Raw genomic sequence first — 15,893 nt, 5'->3', positions numbered from 1 at the left:
ACAGATTACATTTTTGTGCATGTATTCTGTATTCTGTAACGGAATACGTTTTGAAAGTATCCTTCCCAACACTGCCTAGACAAATGAATGAAGTCTCTCATCACAGGCCCTAAGGGGAGACTGGCCAAGTGAGTGATTTACAGAGATCTCAGTAGATGGGGAATTAGCTCAAATGGTAGCGCGCTCGCTTAGCATGCGAGAAGTAGTGGGATCGATGCCCACATTCTCCAGAAAATTTGTTATTTCTTGATTTAAGTCTGGTAGAGAAAGTTTTGAAATTCAGTTTGACAAAGTCCCCTTCTAAAAAATGATAGATTTCCTTGTTTTTATGCCATGGACTGATATTATACAGAAAAATGGTGTTCCTTCCAGCATGGTTCAGAGAGTTATAGAGCCACCGCCAAGTAGGAAGGAGGTTTTTCTTGACAGCACATGGTGGCTTATCACCATACTTAGACACTCACTGAATGATCATATTTTCCCCAATAATCTGTTTCTAATCTGTCATTTCAAGTTGGTAAGACATTCAGAACAGGTTACAATGTTAAATCACCTGGTTGATAGTCTTAGTAAGCGTTTTTGTCAGTACACGAGACAAGAATACAGCATTTGAGATAATGATCTTATGCAGCAGAGTAAGCTGAAGGAGTCAATTAGAGAACAATATTGTGTAAACTTGGCTGCGACGAGGATGGGATTCGAACCCACGCGTGCAGAGCACAACGGATTAGCAGTCCATCGGCTTGACCACTCGGCCACCTCGTCCTATTCAGAGGTAAGTTTATCTCCTCAAATTGAAATTTTTCCTGTTCTAAAGAGAGTTGTTACAATGGTGACAAGGGGCTGTGGACCCCAGAAGAAGATAAAACTATTGCTGACAAAAAAGGTTTCTAACCCATGCGTGCAGACCACAGTTGGTTATCATTTCTTTACTGGAGACCAATTTAGGGGACTACAGGACTCTAACTAATGTTTTCTGGTTTTGTACCTGCTCACATAGGCAACTGGCCTTGCTTGTGTTTCTTGAAGATGCTACACTGGTCGTCCAAGAGGCTTCTTTAAATCCAAAAGACTTGTGGGAGGTTTCAGGTAATTAATCTCTCTAGGATCTTCACCTATACGCAGAGTTGTTGTGTTAAACATGCAGGTTGTTTAACCCCCCACAAACTGGTGGGGTGTGGGACCTCTTGAGTCAAGGTGTGTTTAGCACCTCACTATAGTGTGAGTCATTAGGGTTACACGCAATGTGAAGATATGCAAAGGGCCAGAGAGTGGAAATACCTCTCGCGTCCCACTACTAAGTTAGAACTTAAAGAGGATCTGGAAAGAGACTTGACAGGTTTTCAAGAAACCAAAGCAAGACTATGCACAGCTGTGTGCAGAGGTTTGATACCGAGAAGTTTCATCTTGAGGTAGAAGTAAATAGATGTCACTCACAAGAAGCAGTTGAGGGTTCAATAGTGGAGAATGTGGGCATCGATCCCACTACCTCTCACGTGCAAAGCGAGCGCTATACCATTTGAGCTAATCCCCCTGTGAAAGGGTGGTTTCTGTGGCAAGACCTCACAACCTGCTCAGCATGTATGTTCTGTCCTAAAATGTATCACATTGCCTAGACAAATGAATGAAGTCTCTCATCACAGGCCCTAAGGGGAGACTGGGCAAGTGAGTGATTTACAGAGATCTCAGTAGATGGGGAATTAGCTCAAATGGTAGAGCGCTCGCTTAGCATGCGAGAAGTAGTGGGATCGATGCCCACATTCTCCAGAAAATTTGTTATTTCTTGATTTAAGTCTGGTAGAGAAAGTTTTGAAATTCAGTTTGACAAAGTCCCCTTCTAAAAAATGATAGATTTCCTTGTTTTTATGCCATGGACTGATATTATACAGAAAAATGGTGTTCCTTCCAGCATGGTTCAGAGAGTTATAGAGCCACCGCCAAGTAGGAAGGAGGTTTTTCTTGACAGCACATGGTGGCTTATCACCATACTTAGACACTCACTGAATGATCATATTTTCCACAATAATCTGTTTCTAATCTGTCATTTCAAGTTGGTAAGACATTCAGAACAGGTTACAATGTTAAATCACCTGGTTGATAGTCTTAGTAAGCGTTTTTGTCAGTACACGAGACAAGAATACAGCATTTGAGATAATGATCTTATGCAGCAGAGTACGCTGAAGGAGTCAATTAGAGAACAATATTGTGTAAACTTGGGTGCGACGAGGATGGGATTCGAACCCACGCGTGCAGAGCACAACGGATTAGCAGTCCATCGCCTTGACCACTCGGCCACCTCGTCCTATTCAGAGGTAAGTTTATCTCCTCAAATTGAAATTTTTCCTGTTCTAAAGAGAGTTGTTACAATGGTGACAAGGGGCTGTGGACCCCAGAAGAAGATAAAACTATTGCTGACAAAAAAGGTTTCTAACCCATGCGTGCAGACCACAGTTGGTTATCATTTCTTTACTGGAGACCAATTTAGGGGACTACAGGACTCTAACTAATGTTTTCTGGTTTTGTACCTGCTCACATAGGCAACTGGCCTTGCTTGTGTTTCTTGAAGATGCTACACTGGTCGTCCAAGAGGCTTCTTTAAATCCAAAAGACTTGTGGGAGGTTTCAGGTAATTAATCTCTCTAGGATCTTCACCTATACGCAGAGTTGTTGTGTTAAACATGCAGGTTGTTTAACCCCCCACAAACTGGTGGGGTGTGGGACCTCTTGAGTCAAGGTGTGTTTAGCACCTCACTATAGTGTGAGTCATTAGGGTTACACGCAATGTGAAGATATGCAAAGGGCCAGAGAGTGGAAATACCTCTCGCGTCCCACTACTAAGTTAGAACTTAAAGAGGATCTGGAAAGAGACTTGACAGGTTTTCAAGAAACCAAAGCAAGACTATGCACAGCTGTGTGCAGAGGTTTGATACCGAGAAGTTTCATGTTGAGGTAGAAGTAAATAGATGTCACTCACAAGAAGCAATTGAGGGTTCAATAGTGGAGAATGTGGGCATCGATCCCACTACCTCTCACATGCAAAGCGCGCGCTCTACCATTTGAGCTAATCCCCCTGTGAAAGGGTGGTTTCTGTGGCAAGTCCTCACAACCTGCTCAGCATGTATGTTCTGTCCTAAAATGTATCACATTGCCTAGACAAATGAATGAAGTCTCTCATCACAGGCCCTAAGGGGAGACTGGCCAAGTGAGTGATTTACAGAGATCTCAGGAGATGGGGAATTAGCTCAAATGGTAGAGCGCTCGCTTAGCATGCGAGAAGTAGTGGGATCGATGCCCACATTCTCCAGAAAATTTGTTATTTCTTGATTTAAGTCTGGTAGAGAAAGTTTTGAAATTCAGTTTGACAAAGTCCCCTTCTAAAAAATGATAGATTTCCTTGTTTTTATGCCATGGACTGATATTATACAGAAAAATGGTGTTCCTTCCAGCATGGTTCAGAGAGTTATAGAGCCACCGCCAAGTAGGAAGGAGGTTTTTCTTGACAGCACATGGTGGCTTATCACCATACTTAGACACTCACTGAATGATCATATTTTCCACAATAATCTGTTTCTAATCTGTCATTTCAAGTTGGTAAGACATTCAGAACAGGTTACAATGTTAAATCACCTGGTTGATAGTCTTAGTAAGCGTTTTTGTCAGTACACGAGACAAGAATACAGCATTTGAGATAATGATCTTATGCAGCAGAGTACGCTGAAGGAGTCAATTAGAGAACAATATTGTGTAAACTTGGCTGCGACGAGGATGGGATTCGAACCCACGCGTGCAGAGCACAATGGATTAGCAGTCCATCGCCTTGACCACTCGGCCACCTCGTCCTATTCAGAGGTAAGTTTATCTCCTCAAATTGAAATTTTTCCTGTTCTAAAGAGAGTTGTTACAATGGTGACAAGGGGCTGTGGACCCCAGAAGAAGATAAAACTATTGCTGACAAAAAAGGTTTCTAACCCATGCGTGCAGACCACAGTTGGTTATCATTTCTTTACTGGAGACCAATTTAGGGGCCTACAGGACTCTAACTAATGTTTTCTGGTTTTGTACCTGCTCACATAGGCAACTGGCCTTGCTTGTGTTTCTTGAAGATGCTACACTGGTCGTCCAAGAGGCTTCTTTAAATCCAAAAGACTTGTGGGAGGTTTCAGGTAATTAATCTCTCTAGGATCTTCACCTATACGCAGAGTTGTTGTGTTAAACATGCAGGTTGTTTAACCCCCCACAAACTGGTGGGGTGTGGGACCTCTTGAGTCAAGGTGTGTTTAGCACCTCACTATAGTGTGAGTCATTAGGGTTACACGCAATGTGAAGATATGCAAAGGGCCAGAGAGTGGAAATACCTCTCGCGTCCCACTACTAAGTTAGAACTTAAAGAGGATCTGGAAAGAGACTTGACAGGTTTTCAAGAAACCAAAGCAAGACTATGCACAGCTGTGTGCAGAGGTTTGATACCGAGAAGTTTCATCTTGAGGTAGAAGTAAATAGATGTCACTCACAAGAAGCAGTTGAGGGTTCAATAGTGGAGAATGTGGGCATCGATCCCACTACCTCTCACATGCAAAGCGAGCGCTCTACCATTTGAGCTAATCCCCCTGTGAAAGGGTGGTTTCTGTGGCAAGACCTCACAACCTGCTCAGCATGTATGTTCTGTCCTAAAATGTATCACATTGCCTAGACAAATGAATGAAGTCTCTCATCACAGGCCCTAAGGGGAGACTGGCCAAGTGAGTGATTTACAGAGATCTCAGTAGATGGGGAATTAGCTCAAATGGTAGAGCGCTCGCTTAGCATGCGAGAAGTAGTGGGATCGATGCCCACATTCTCCAGAAAATTTGTTATATCTTGATTTAAGTCTTGTAGAGAAAGTTTTGAAATTCAGTTTGACAAAGTCCCCTTCTAAAAAATGATAGATTTCCTTGTTTTTATGCCATGGACTGATATTATACAGAAAAATGGTGTTCCTTCCAGCATGGTTCAGAGAGTTATAGAGCCACCGCCAAGTAGGAAGGAGGTTTTTCTTGACAGCACATGGTGGCTTATCACCATACTTAGACACTCACTGAATGATCATATTTTCCACAATAATCTGTTTCTAATCTGTCATTTCAAGTTGGTAAGACATTCAGAACAGGTTACAATGTTAAATCACCTGGTTGATAGTCTTAGTAAGCGTTTTTGTCAGTACACGAGACAAGAATACAGCATTTGAGATAATGATCTTATGCAGCAGAGTAAGCTGAAGGAGTCAATTAGAGAACAATATTGTGTAAACTTGGCTGCGACGAGGATGGGATTCGAACCCACGCGTGCAGAGCACAATGGATTAGCAGTCCATCGCCTTGACCACTCGGCCACCTCGTCCTATTCAGAGGTAAGTTTATCTCCTCAAATTGAAATTTTTCCTGTTCTAAAGAGAGTTGTTACAATGGTGACAAGGGGCTGTGGACCCCAGAAGAAGATAAAACTATTGCTGACAAAAAAGGTTTCTAACCCATGCGTGCAGACCACAGTTGGTTATCATTTCTTTACTGGAGACCAATTTAGGGGCCTACAGGACTCTAACTAATGTTTTCTGGTTTTGTACCTGCTCACATAGGCAACTGGCCTTGCTTGTGTTTCTTGAAGATGCTACACTGGTCGTCCAAGAGGCTTCTTTAAATCCAAAAGATTTGTGGGAGGTTTCAGGTAATTAATCTCTCTAGGATCTTCACCTATACGCAGAGTTGTTGTGTTAAACATGCAGGTTGTTTAACCCCCCACAAACTGGTGGGGTGTGGGACCTCTTGAGTCAAGGTGTGTTTAGCACCTCACTATAGTGTGAGTCATTAGGGTTACACGCAATGTGAAGATATGCAAAGGGCCAGAGAGTGGAAATACCTCTCGCGTCCCACTACTAAGTTAGAACTTAAAGAGGATCTGGAAAGAGACTTGACAGGTTTTCAAGAAACCAAAGCAAGACTATGCACAGCTGTGTGCAGAGGTTTGATACCGAGAAGTTTCATCTTGAGGTAGAAGTAAATAGATGTCACTCACAAGAAGCAGTTGAGGGTTCAATAGTGGAGAATGTGGGCATCGATCCCACTACCTCTCACGTGCAAAGCGAGCGCTATACCATTTGAGCTAATCCCCCTGTGAAAGGGTGGTTTCTGTGGCAAGACCTCACAACCTGCTCAGCATGTATGTTCTGTCCTAAAATGTATCACATTGCCTAGACAAATGAATGAAGTCTCTCATCACAGGCCCTAAGGGGAGACTGGGCAAGTGAGTGATTTACAGAGATCTCAGTAGATGGGGAATTAGCTCAAATGGTAGAGCGCTCGCTTAGCATGCGAGAAGTAGTGGGATCGATGCCCACATTCTCCAGAAAATTTGTTATTTCTTGATTTAAGTCTGGTAGAGAAAGTTTTGAAATTCAGTTTGACAAAGTCCCCTTCTAAAAAATGATAGATTTCCTTGTTTTTATGCCATGGACTGATATTATACAGAAAAATGGTGTTCCTTCCAGCATGGTTCAGAGAGTTATAGAGCCACCGCCAAGTAGGAAGGAGGTTTTTCTTGACAGCACATGGTGGCTTATCACCATACTTAGACACTCACTGAATGATCATATTTTCCACAATAATCTGTTTCTAATCTGTCATTTCAAGTTGGTAAGACATTCAGAACAGGTTACAATGTTAAATCACCTGGTTGATAGTCTTAGTAAGCGTTTTTGTCAGTACACGAGACAAGAATACAGCATTTGAGATAATGATCTTATGCAGCAGAGTACGCTGAAGGAGTCAATTAGAGAACAATATTGTGTAAACTTGGGTGCGACGAGGATGGGATTCGAACCCACGCGTGCAGAGCACAACGGATTAGCAGTCCATCGCCTTGACCACTCGGCCACCTCGTCCTATTCAGAGGTAAGTTTATCTCCTCAAATTGAAATTTTTCCTGTTCTAAAGAGAGTTGTTACAATGGTGACAAGGGGCTGTGGACCCCAGAAGAAGATAAAACTATTGCTGACAAAAAAGGTTTCTAACCCATGCGTGCAGACCACAGTTGGTTATCATTTCTTTACTGGAGACCAATTTAGGGGACTACAGGACTCTAACTAATGTTTTCTGGTTTTGTACCTGCTCACATAGGCAACTGGCCTTGCTTGTGTTTCTTGAAGATGCTACACTGGTCGTCCAAGAGGCTTCTTTAAATCCAAAAGACTTGTGGGAGGTTTCAGGTAATTAATCTCTCTAGGATCTTCACCTATACGCAGAGTTGTTGTGTTAAACATGCAGGTTGTTTAACCCCCCACAAACTGGTGGGGTGTGGGACCTCTTGAGTCAAGGTGTGTTTAGCACCTCACTATAGTGTGAGTCATTAGGGTTACACGCAATGTGAAGATATGCAAAGGGCCAGAGAGTGGAAATACCTCTCGCGTCCCACTACTAAGTTAGAACTTAAAGAGGATCTGGAAAGAGACTTGACAGGTTTTCAAGAAACCAAAGCAAGACTATGCACAGCTGTGTGCAGAGGTTTGATACCGAGAAGTTTCATGTTGAGGTAGAAGTAAATAGATGTCACTCACAAGAAGCAATTGAGGGTTCAATAGTGGAGAATGTGGGCATCGATCCCACTACCTCTCACATGCAAAGCGCGCGCTCTACCATTTGAGCTAATCCCCCTGTGAAAGGGTGGTTTCTGTGGCAAGTCCTCACAACCTGCTCAGCATGTATGTTCTGTCCTAAAATGTATCACATTGCCTAGACAAATGAATGAAGTCTCTCATCACAGGCCCTAAGGGGAGACTGGCCAAGTGAGTGATTTACAGAGATCTCAGGAGATGGGGAATTAGCTCAAATGGTAGAGCGCTCGCTTAGCATGCGAGAAGTAGTGGGATCGATGCCCACATTCTCCAGAAAATTTGTTATTTCTTGATTTAAGTCTGGTAGAGAAAGTTTTGAAATTCAGTTTGACAAAGTCCCCTTCTAAAAAATGATAGATTTCCTTGTTTTTATGCCATGGACTGATATTATACAGAAAAATGGTGTTCCTTCCAGCATGGTTCAGAGAGTTATAGAGCCACCGCCAAGTAGGAAGGAGGTTTTTCTTGACAGCACATGGTGGCTTATCACCATACTTAGACACTCACTGAATGATCATATTTTCCACAATAATCTGTTTCTAATCTGTCATTTCAAGTTGGTAAGACATTCAGAACAGGTTACAATGTTAAATCACCTGGTTGATAGTCTTAGTAAGCGTTTTTGTCAGTACACGAGACAAGAATACAGCATTTGAGATAATGATCTTATGCAGCAGAGTACGCTGAAGGAGTCAATTAGAGAACAATATTGTGTAAACTTGGCTGCGACGAGGATGGGATTCGAACCCACGCGTGCAGAGCACAATGGATTAGCAGTCCATCGCCTTGACCACTCGGCCACCTCGTCCTATTCAGAGGTAAGTTTATCTCCTCAAATTGAAATTTTTCCTGTTCTAAAGAGAGTTGTTACAATGGTGACAAGGGGCTGTGGACCCCAGAAGAAGATAAAACTATTGCTGACAAAAAAGGTTTCTAACCCATGCGTGCAGACCACAGTTGGTTATCATTTCTTTACTGGAGACCAATTTAGGGGCCTACAGGACTCTAACTAATGTTTTCTGGTTTTGTACCTGCTCACATAGGCAACTGGCCTTGCTTGTGTTTCTTGAAGATGCTACACTGGTCGTCCAAGAGGCTTCTTTAAATCCAAAAGACTTGTGGGAGGTATCAGGTAATTAATCTCTCTAGGATCTTCACCTATACGCAGAGTTGTTGTGTTAAACATGCAGGTTGTTTAACCCCCCACAAACTGGTGGGGTGTGGGACCTCTTGAGTCAAGGTGTGTTTAGCACCTCACTATAGTGTGAGTCATTAGGGTTACACGCAATGTGAAGATATGCAAAGGGCCAGAGAGTGGAAATACCTCTCGCGTCCCACTACTAAGTTAGAACTTAAAGAGGATCTGGAAAGAGACTTGACAGGTTTTCAAGAAACCAAAGCAAGACTATGCACAGCTGTGTGCAGAGGTTTGATACCGAGAAGTTTCATCTTGAGGTAGAAGTAAATAGATGTCACTCACAAGAAGCAGTTGAGGGTTCAATAGTGGAGAATGTGGGCATCGATCCCACTACCTCTCACGTGCAAAGCGAGCGCTCTACCATTTGAGCTAATCCCCCTGTGAAAGGGTGGTTTCTGTGGCAAGACCTCACAACCTGCTCAGCATGTATGTTCTGTCCTAAAATGTATCACATTGCCTAGACAAATGAATGAAGTCTCTCATCACAGGCCCTAAGGGGAGACTGGGCAAGTGAGTGATTTACAGAGATCTCAGTAGATGGGGAATTAGCTCAAATGGTAGAGCGCTCGCTTAGCATGCGAGAAGTAGTGGGATCGATGCCCACATTCTCCAGAAAATTTGTTATTTCTTGATTTAAGTCTGGTAGAGAAAGTTTTGAAATTCAGTTTGACAAAGTCCCCTTCTAAAAAATGATAGATTTCCTTGTTTTTATGCCATGGACTGATATTATACAGAAAAATGGTGTTCCTTCCAGCATGGTTCAGAGAGTTATAGAGCCACCGCCAAGTAGGAAGGAGGTTTTTCTTGACAGCACATGGTGGCTTATCACCATACTTAGACACTCACTGAATGATCATATTTTCCACAATAATCTGTTTCTAATCTGTCATTTCAAGTTGGTAAGACATTCAGAACAGGTTACAATGTTAAATCACCTGGTTGATAGTCTTAGTAAGCGTTTTTGTCAGTACACGAGACAAGAATACAGCATTTGAGATAATGATCTTATGCAGCAGAGTACGCTGAAGGAGTCAATTAGAGAACAATATTGTGTAAACTTGGGTGCGACGAGGATGGGATTCGAACCCACGCGTGCAGAGCACAACGGATTAGCAGTCCATCGCCTTGACCACTCGGCCACCTCGTCCTATTCAGAGGTAAGTTTATCTCCTCAAATTGAAATTTTTCCTGTTCTAAAGAGAGTTGTTACAATGGTGACAAGGGGCTGTGGACCCCAGAAGAAGATAAAACTATTGCTGACAAAAAAGGTTTCTAACCCATGCGTGCAGACCACAGTTGGTTATCATTTCTTTACTGGAGACCAATTTAGGGGACTACAGGACTCTAACTAATGTTTTCTGGTTTTGTACCTGCTCACATAGGCAACTGGCCTTGCTTGTGTTTCTTGAAGATGCTACACTGGTCGTCCAAGAGGCTTCTTTAAATCCAAAAGACTTGTGGGAGGTTTCAGGTAATTAATCTCTCTAGGATCTTCACCTATACGCAGAGTTGTTGTGTTAAACATGCAGGTTGTTTAACCCCCCACAAACTGGTGGGGTGTGGGACCTCTTGAGTCAAGGTGTGTTTGGCACCTCACTATAGTGTGAGTCATTAGGGTTACACGCAATGTGAAGATATGCAAAGGGCCAGAGAGTGGAAATACCTCTCGCGTCCCACTACTAAGTTAGAACTTAAAGAGGATCTGGAAAGAGACTTGACAGGTTTTCAAGAAACCAAAGCAAGACTATGCACAGCTGTGTGCAGAGGTTTGATACCGAGAAGTTTCATCTTGAGGTAGAAGTAAATAGATGTCACTCACAAGAAGCAGTTGAGGGTTCAATAGTGGAGAATGTGGGCATCGATCCCACTACCTCTCACGTGCAAAGCGAGCGCTCTACCATTTGAGCTAATCCCCCTGTTAAAGGGTGGTTTCTGTGGCAAGACCTCACAACCTGCTCAGCATGTATGTTCTGTCCTAAAATGTATCACATTGCCTAGACAAATGAATGAAGTCTCTCATCACAGGCCCTAAGGGGAGACTGGCCAAGTGAGTGATTTACAGAGATCTCAGTAGATGGGGAATTAGCTCAAATGGTAGAGCGCTCGCTTAGCATGCGAGAAGTAGTGGGATCGATGCCCACATTCTCCAGAAAATTTGTTATTTCTTGATTTAAGTCTGGTAGAGAAAGTTTTGAAATTCAGTTTGACAAAGTCCCCTTCTAAAAAATGATAGATTTCCTTGTTTTTATGCCATGGACTGATATTATACAGAAAAATGGTGTTCCTTCCAGCATGGTTCAGAGAGTTATAGAGCCACCGCCAAGTAGGAAGGAGGTTTTTCTTGACAGCACATGGTGGCTTATCACCATACTTAGACACTCACTGAATGATCATATTTTCCACAATAATCTGTTTCTAATCTGTCATTTCAAGTTGGTAAGACATTCAGAACAGGTTACAATGTTAAATCACCTGGTTGATAGTCTTAGTAAGCGTTTTTGTCAGTACACGAGACAAGAATACAGCATTTGAGATAATGATCTTATGCAGCAGAGTACGCTGAAGGAGTCAATTAGAGAACAATATTGTGTAAACTTGGGTGCGACGAGGATGGGATTCGAACCCACGCGTGCAGAGCACAACGGATTAGCAGTCCATCGCCTTGACCACTCGGCCACCTCGTCCTATTCAGAGGTAAGTTTATCTCCTCAAATTGAAATTTTTCCTGTTCTAAAGAGAGTTGTTACAATGGTGACAAGGGGCTGTGGACCCCAGAAGAAGATAAAACTATTGCTGACAAAAAAGGTTTCTAACCCATGCGTGCAGACCACAGTTGGTTATCATTTCTTTACTGGAGACCAATTTAGGGGACTACAGGACTCTAACTAATGTTTTCTGGTTTTGTACCTGCTCACATAGGCAACTGGCCTTGCTTGTGTTTCTTGAAGATGCTACACTGGTCGTCCAAGAGGCTTCTTTAAATCCAAAAGACTTGTGGGAGGTTTCAGGTAATTAATCTCTCTAGGATCTTCACCTATACGCAGAGTTGTTGTGTTAAACATGCAGGTTGTTTAACCCCCCACAAACTGGTGGGGTGTGGGACCTCTTGAGTCAAGGTGTGTTTAGCACCTCACTATAGTGTGAGTCATTAGGGTTACACGCAATGTGAAGATATGCAAAGGGCCAGAGAGTGGAAATACCTCTCGCGTCCCACTACTAAGTTAGAACTTAAAGAGGATCTGGAAAGAGACTTGACAGGTTTTCAAGAAACCAAAGCAAGACTATGCACAGCTGTGTGCAGAGGTTTGATACCGAGAAGTTTCATCTTGAGGTAGAAGTAAATAGATGTCACTCACAAGAAGCAGTTGAGGGTTCAATAGTGGAGAATGTGGGCATCGATCCCACTACCTCTCACGTGCAAAGCGAGCGCTATACCATTTGAGCTAATCCCCCTGTGAAAGGGTGGTTTCTGTGGCAAGACCTCACAACCTGCTCAGCATGTATGTTCTGTCCTAAAATGTATCACATTGCCTAGACAAATGAATGAAGTCTCTCATCACAGGCCCTAAGGGGAGACTGGGCAAGTGAGTGATTTACAGAGATCTCAGTAGATGGGGAATTAGCTCAAATGGTAGAGCGCTCGCTTAGCATGCGAGAAGTAGTGGGATCGATGCCCACATTCTCCAGAAAATTTGTTATTTCTTGATTTAAGTCTGGTAGAGAAAGTTTTGAAATTCAGTTTGACAAAGTCCCCTTCTAAAAAATGATAGATTTCCTTGTTTTTATGCCATGGACTGATATTATACAGAAAAATGGTGTTCCTTCCAGCATGGTTCAGAGAGTTATAGAGCCACCGCCAAGTAGGAAGGAGGTTTTTCTTGACAGCACATGGTGGCTTATCACCATACTTAGACACTCACTGAATGATCATATTTTCCACAATAATCTGTTTCTAATCTGTCATTTCAAGTTGGTAAGACATTCAGAACAGGTTACAATGTTAAATCACCTGGTTGATAGTCTTAGTAAGCGTTTTTGTCAGTACACGAGACAAGAATACAGCATTTGAGATAATGATCTTATGCAGCAGAGTACGCTGAAGGAGTCAATTAGAGAACAATATTGTGTAAACTTGGGTGCGACGAGGATGGGATTCGAACCCACGCGTGCAGAGCACAACGGATTAGCAGTCCATCGCCTTGACCACTCGGCCACCTCGTCCTATTCAGAGGTAAGTTTATCTCCTCAAATTGAAATTTTTCCTGTTCTAAAGAGAGTTGTTACAATGGTGACAAGGGGCTGTGGACCCCAGAAGAAGATAAAACTATTGCTGACAAAAAAGGTTTCTAACCCATGCGTGCAGACCACAGTTGGTTATCATTTCTTTACTGGAGACCAATTTAGGGGACTACAGGACTCTAACTAATGTTTTCTGGTTTTGTACCTGCTCACATAGGCAACTGGCCTTGCTTGTGTTTCTTGAAGATGCTACACTGGTCGTCCAAGAGGCTTCTTTAAATCCAAAAGACTTGTGGGAGGTTTCAGGTAATTAATCTCTCTAGGATCTTCACCTATACGCAGAGTTGTTGTGTTAAACATGCAGGTTGTTTAACCCCCCACAAACTGGTGGGGTGTGGGACCTCTTGAGTCAAGGTGTGTTTAGCACCTCACTATAGTGTGAGTCATTAGGGTTACACGCAATGTGAAGATATGCAAAGGGCCAGAGAGTGGAAATACCTCTCGCGTCCCACTACTAAGTTAGAACTTAAAGAGGATCTGGAAAGAGACTTGACAGGTTTTCAAGAAACCAAAGCAAGACTATGCACAGCTGTGTGCAGAGGTTTGATACCGAGAAGTTTCATGTTGAGGTAGAAGTAAATAGATGTCACTCACAAGAAGCAATTGAGGGTTCAATAGTGGAGAATGTGGGCATCGATCCCACTACCTCTCACATGCAAAGCGCGCGCTCTACCATTTGAGCTAATCCCCCTGTGAAAGGGTGGTTTCTGTGGCAAGTCCTCACAACCTGCTCAGCATGTATGTTCTGTCCTAAAATGTATCACATTGCCTAGACAAATGAATGAAGTCTCTCATCACAGGCCCTAAGGGGAGACTGGCCAAGTGAGTGATTTACAGAGATCTCAGGAGATGGGGAATTAGCTCAAATGGTAGAGCGCTCGCTTAGCATGCGAGAAGTAGTGGGATCGATGCCCACATTCTCCAGAAAATTTGTTATTTCTTGATTTAAGTCTGGTAGAGAAAGTTTTGAAATTCAGTTTGACAAAGTCCCCTTCTAAAAAATGATAGATTTCCTTGTTTTTATGCCATGGACTGATATTATACAGAAAAATGGTGTTCCTTCCAGCATGGTTCAGAGAGTTATAGAGCCACCGCCAAGTAGGAAGGAGGTTTTTCTTGACAGCACATGGTGGCTTATCACCATACTTAGACACTCACTGAATGATCATATTTTCCACAATAATCTGTTTCTAATCTGTCATTTCAAGTTGGTAAGACATTCAGAACAGGTTACAATGTTAAATCACCTGGTTGATAGTCTTAGTAAGCGTTTTTGTCAGTACACGAGACAAGAATACAGCATTTGAGATAATGATCTTATGCAGCAGAGTACGCTGAAGGAGTCAATTAGAGAACAATATTGTGTAAACTTGGGTGCGACGAGGATGGGATTCGAACCCACGCGTGCAGAGCACAACGGATTAGCAGTCCATCGCCTTGACCACTCGGCCACCTCGTCCTATTCAGAGGTAAGTTTATCTCCTCAAATTGAAATTTTTCCTGTTCTAAAGAGAGTTGTTACAATGGTGACAAGGGGCTGTGGACCCCAGAAGAAGATAAAACTATTGCTGACAAAAAAGGTTTCTAACCCATGCGTGCAGACCACAGTTGGTTATCATTTCTTTACTGGAGACCAATTTAGGGGACTACAGGACTCTAACTAATGTTTTCTGGTTTTGTACCTGCTCACATAGGCAACTGGCCTTGCTTGTGTTTCTTGAAGATGCTACACTGGTCGTCCAAGAGGCTTCTTTAAATCCAAAAGACTTGTGGGAGGTTTCAGGTAATTAATCTCTCTAGGATCTTCACCTATACGCAGAGTTGTTGTGTTAAACATGCAGGTTGTTTAACCCCCCACAAACTGGTGGGGTGTGGGACCTCTTGAGTCAAGGTGTGTTTAGCACCTCACTATAGTGTGAGTCATTAGGGTTACACGCAATGTGAAGATATGCAAAGGGCCAGAGAGTGGAAATACCTCTCGCGTCCCACTACTAAGTTAGAACTTAAAGAGGATCTGGAAAGAGACTTGACAGGTTTTCAAGAAACCAAAGCAAGACTATGCACAGCTGTGTGCAGAGGTTTGATACCGAGAAGTTTCATGTTGAGGTAGAAGTAAATAGATGTCACTCACAAGAAGCAATTGAGGGTTCAATAGTGGAGAATGTGGGCATCGATCCCACTACCTCTCACATGCAAAGCGCGCGCTCTACCATTTGAGCTAATCCCCCTGTGAAAGGGTGGTTTCTGTGGCAAGTCCTCACAACCTGCTCAGCATGTATGTTCTGTCCTAAAATGTATCACATTGCCTAGACAAATGAATGAAGTCTCTCATCACAGGCCCTAAGGGGAGACTGGCCAAGTGAGTGATTTACAGAGATCTCAGGAGATGGGGAATTAGCTCAAATGGTAGAGCGCTCGCTTAGCATGCGAGAAGTAGTGGGATCGATGCCCACATTATCCAGAAAATTTGTTATTTCTTGATTTAAGTCTGGTAGAGAAAGTTTTGAAATTCAGTTTGACAAAGTCCCCTTCTAAAAAATGATAGATTTCCTTGTTTTTATGCCATGGACTGATATTATACAGAAAAATGGTGTTCCTTCCAGCATGGTTCAGAGAGTTATAGAGCCACCGCCAAGTAGGAAGGAGGTTTTTCTTGACAGCACATGGTGGCTTATCACCATACTTAGACACTCACTGAATGATCATATTTTCCACAATAATCTGTTTCTAATCTGTCATTTCAAGTTGGTAAGA

The 15,893-nt window shown here is 42.8% G+C and overlaps 10 non-coding genes across 10 annotated transcripts; all 10 read right to left on the bottom strand.

Annotated features, from left to right (window-relative positions):
- Positions 1–683: 683 nt before the first annotated feature.
- trnas-gcu (transfer RNA serine (anticodon GCU)) lies at positions 684–765 on the bottom strand. The gene has a single exon. It is a non-coding gene; the product is annotated as a tRNA-Ser (tRNA).
- Positions 766–2,220: 1,455 nt separating this feature from the next.
- On the bottom strand, positions 2,221–2,302 carry trnas-gcu (transfer RNA serine (anticodon GCU)). The gene has a single exon. It is a non-coding gene; the product is annotated as a tRNA-Ser (tRNA).
- A 1,455-nt stretch (positions 2,303–3,757) lies between these two features.
- trnas-gcu (transfer RNA serine (anticodon GCU)) lies at positions 3,758–3,839 on the bottom strand. Its single transcript has one exon. It is a non-coding gene; the product is annotated as a tRNA-Ser (tRNA).
- Positions 3,840–5,294: 1,455 nt separating this feature from the next.
- Positions 5,295–5,376, bottom strand: trnas-gcu (transfer RNA serine (anticodon GCU)). Its single transcript has one exon. It is a non-coding gene; the product is annotated as a tRNA-Ser (tRNA).
- Positions 5,377–6,831: 1,455 nt separating this feature from the next.
- Positions 6,832–6,913, bottom strand: trnas-gcu (transfer RNA serine (anticodon GCU)). Its single transcript has one exon. It is a non-coding gene; the product is annotated as a tRNA-Ser (tRNA).
- A 1,455-nt stretch (positions 6,914–8,368) lies between these two features.
- Positions 8,369–8,450, bottom strand: trnas-gcu (transfer RNA serine (anticodon GCU)). The gene has a single exon. It is a non-coding gene; the product is annotated as a tRNA-Ser (tRNA).
- Positions 8,451–9,905: 1,455 nt separating this feature from the next.
- On the bottom strand, positions 9,906–9,987 carry trnas-gcu (transfer RNA serine (anticodon GCU)). The gene has a single exon. It is a non-coding gene; the product is annotated as a tRNA-Ser (tRNA).
- Positions 9,988–11,442: 1,455 nt separating this feature from the next.
- trnas-gcu (transfer RNA serine (anticodon GCU)) lies at positions 11,443–11,524 on the bottom strand. Its single transcript has one exon. It is a non-coding gene; the product is annotated as a tRNA-Ser (tRNA).
- Positions 11,525–12,979: 1,455 nt separating this feature from the next.
- Positions 12,980–13,061, bottom strand: trnas-gcu (transfer RNA serine (anticodon GCU)). Its single transcript has one exon. It is a non-coding gene; the product is annotated as a tRNA-Ser (tRNA).
- Positions 13,062–14,516: 1,455 nt separating this feature from the next.
- trnas-gcu (transfer RNA serine (anticodon GCU)) lies at positions 14,517–14,598 on the bottom strand. Its single transcript has one exon. It is a non-coding gene; the product is annotated as a tRNA-Ser (tRNA).
- Positions 14,599–15,893: the final 1,295 nt, after the last annotated feature.

Source organism: Limanda limanda, chromosome 17 (genome assembly GCF_963576545.1).
Source record: "Limanda limanda chromosome 17, fLimLim1.1, whole genome shotgun sequence".
NCBI lineage: Eukaryota > Metazoa > Chordata > Actinopteri > Pleuronectiformes > Pleuronectidae > Limanda > Limanda limanda.
This window is presented reverse-complemented; position numbering and strand designations above follow the sequence as displayed.